Here is a 3,764-nt window from a genome sequence, read left to right on the forward strand (position 1 = left end):
ACAGACATGTGACAAATAACATGGAGAAGATAGAAAAATACGCAGTATAAGTAATATACAAACAACCTATTAATAACACACTTATATTCGGTTAATTTAGGTCATGCTCAAAATATGTGGTGTTTTCTTTAATTTCATTTGTGGTACAATTAAAAACATCTACAAGATGTGCAATTTTTGTATAGTTTGAACATGCCTGAAACAATGGAGAAGCTTTTAGGAGATTTGTGCGAGGGATAGGCAAACAGAAGGTTGCATGAGAACGCGAAGTTAACCTAGGCACATTAAAGTTAAGTAAACTTAATATCTGAGGACAGTCAAAGATGTTTTGGATTATCTTATGCAAAAAAATGATCGAGTGCACTGATCTTCTAGACCGTAAAGAGTTCACGCCAAAGTGATTTAACAGAAGGTTAAATTAATGGGGGGGTAATACGAATTTTCTTTATAAAATAAGTACTTTAAAAACTTCCTTTGTATGTTCTCCAAATTATTTATGTGAAATGTATATAGCGGGTTCCATACAATAGATGCATATTCCAATCTAGACCTCACAAACGAATTATATAAAATAAATAATGTACTACGATTCAAGAAATCTTTACCATTTCGAATAACGAACCCTAAATTTTTGTATGAGGTCTTCAAAATCCTATCAACATGTTCAACAAACGAAAGCTTACAATCAAATACAATTTCTAAATCTTTGATGAGGGTAGGCCGATCTAAATATACATCATTAATGTGATAACCAAAGCTCAATGGGTGTATATCACCTCAAGCAAGGCTGAAATAAAACAGAAACGGATTTCCAAAATTTCGGTTACTTTTAAATATTTCGAAAACTAGCTTTGATTTTTTAGAGGTATAATGTTGGTCCTCTGATTACGTAACTTTGCTCCCATTTAAGCTACTTCGTATCTCTTACCGTTTCCGAGATCCCTGCACTGAGAAGAGATTTGTAACAGCCTGTATACTTTAATATCAAATATCTGTGTATGCTAAAGAAAAAATTCATGATAATGTTAGGAACATTTGTCGAATTAATTTGAATTCGTTTAATAATACCTTTACAGTAAAGTAAAAATACAAGTGTATAAAATAAAGTAAGTATTTTTGTTACAATTTGCTGCATATATTTTAGTCTATTATGCAATTATGAGCTCTTGGCCTAATTTTCGATTTATTGATTCGTACCTCAAATTTCCAACCATCTTCTAATATTTTAGGTGGTATCCGAGTGAAGTAGGTAGTTCAATGATTAAATTCAGTATTATATATTTACCTACTTCTGTTTAACTGCACCCTTTCCGGCTTTTTACATAATTACTTAGAAATCCATACTGCTTGACTATTTCTCGAATCTTTTTCTAAGACAGAATAGCAATTTTATTAGACAATATGAAGGAACTAAAGAAGTCTAGGGTGAATTAAGTTAATGAAATGAAAACATGGAATTACAGACTGTCCTGCCTTTTCCGGTAGCGCAGAACCGATACTAATTAATAAGTTCCTAGTGTTTACGAGTATACATATGACTTTTCTGGGCGTAAATTGGTTTCAAATTAATTTCCGATTATTTGCTAAACAGTAATATATACCTACAATTCTAGTTATACCATTATTAATTGTGTATTTATTGAACATTGATTTTATTATTTTTCCAAGTAAAAGATGTTTTCCTTTTTCGCACAAAATTCACAAAATGTTTGTACTAATTTTCTTGTAATCATAATTTCTTTATGGAATTCATATTATGAAGTTAATAATTTTTTCTGAAATTGTTCGGAAATGTGTACTTTCTCGGTCCAACTTCAAACCTCAAAATACCATATTCTAGTATTTTAATTCGTTACTAAGCAATCATCAGCAAACAGTAGTTTATATAGTAAAAGCTCATAAATACACGTAAGCAAACCAACTCACATCAAAAATGCATTATTTAGTAAATAATATAAATATTTAATGAACGTGTTCCACATATTAAAGGGTTATTATAAATATTTATTTATATTTATAGTTATGTTGCAGCTTGTACAACTATTAAACATTGGCTGAACTTTACTCAAAAAGACTGTTTACTGTTAATTGTTTCTTCTGCGATTCTTCTGAATTGTTTCTTCCAATAATATTATTATTGGCAAATTTGTCTTTGTCTCTCCCCTCTCTATATATTTTATGTGCTATGTCTAATAAAAGATTCCTCTATACAGTACGCGCCTAAAGTATGGTATAAATTCAGTAAAAACGAAACAAATCGTCGAACAAATCGATTTTTAATTTAAAAAAATACATATTTTAGCATAAAAAGCGATTTTCAACCGTCATTTGTTTTCGAGTAATGACGTCATCGACATTTTTTTTAAATGGCAACCCTCTATTTTTTTTCCCTTGATTCTGAAAGATCGTTTCATTGTCGATTCGACAGTATTAAAATGTTGCCATCTTACATAGGAAAGTTTTCGAGTAAATGACGATTGAATGTTAGAAAACCCAAATCAATTCCTGAATGTATTATTCTAACAGAAACTAGACAATTGGACGATATACACTTATTTAATATACCAGGTTACAGTATTGTATATAACTACGGAACAATTAATCAAAATGATGGTACTATAATATACTTGAAATATGGTATTGAATTTTTACATAGGTTGATTCCTCTTGCCAATGGAAATAAATTGATTCTAGCCGAGATTCAGTTTCAGCAAAAAAATATTAGTATTTTGGCTGGATATAGATCACCTTCTACTGAGCCTTTGGAGTTTGTGCGAGATCTGAAACAATACTTTTCAAATAGCAATTTGGATAAGGCTGACTATTTTATGTTTGTGGGTGATATGAACATTAACATACTCGAAAATGAACAAAGTGAACATGTAGGGGAATATCTGAATAATATCTGTGAATTTAAATTTGTTTCTGCAATAAATGATTTTACGAGAGTGACAGAAAATAGTCGGTCTTGCTTAGACCATGTTTTTATTAGAACTAAATGCGATTATGAATACTTATTACCTTTTGTGATAAAAACTAAAACTAACTGATCATTATACGGTACTTGTTCAAATTATTTTTGAAACTAGTAAGATTTCCAAAAAAGATATAAAAATAAATAGAAGAGTTAACTATAAAAAACTTAGCGAAGGCATGACCCAAATTAGTTATAATGAAATTTATCAAGCTAACAGTATTGAATCGGGTTTTGAGAAACTTCTATATATTATTACAAAAGAGATACAAAAATCCACTTACATTATAAGGAAATCAGAAAGGAAGCGCAAAAGTTGGATCACGCAGGGTATTATTAATTCAATAAACAAAAGGGATAAAATGTATAACCAGTTATTGGAAAGATTTGACATTAATTTAAAAAATCGATACCTAATTTATAGAAATCGTTTAAATAATGTAATTAAATCTGCTAAGATGAATTATTATAAAAATAGAATTGCGCAAAGTTCAAATAACAATAAAGCGATGTGGGAGACTGTGAAGGAATTAACTTCGTCTAAGAAAATATCAAGGGATATTCAATACGTTAATCACAATGAAGAAACTATAAAAGATAAACAAACTATGTCTGACGTATTTAATAACCATTATGTTACTGTGGGTCAAAAATTGGCAGGTAAAATTATTAATCAGCCAGAAGTCAATTCAACATCAAATTATTTTAATCATTTTGAATCCATATTTCTTAAACCAACAACATTAACTGAAATAAATAATATAATACAATCACTCAAAAGTAACAAGTC

This window comes from Anoplophora glabripennis, unplaced genomic scaffold (genome assembly GCF_000390285.2).
Source record: "Anoplophora glabripennis isolate ALB-LARVAE unplaced genomic scaffold, Agla_2.0 scaffold536, whole genome shotgun sequence".
In the NCBI taxonomy this organism is placed as follows: domain Eukaryota; kingdom Metazoa; phylum Arthropoda; class Insecta; order Coleoptera; family Cerambycidae; genus Anoplophora; species Anoplophora glabripennis.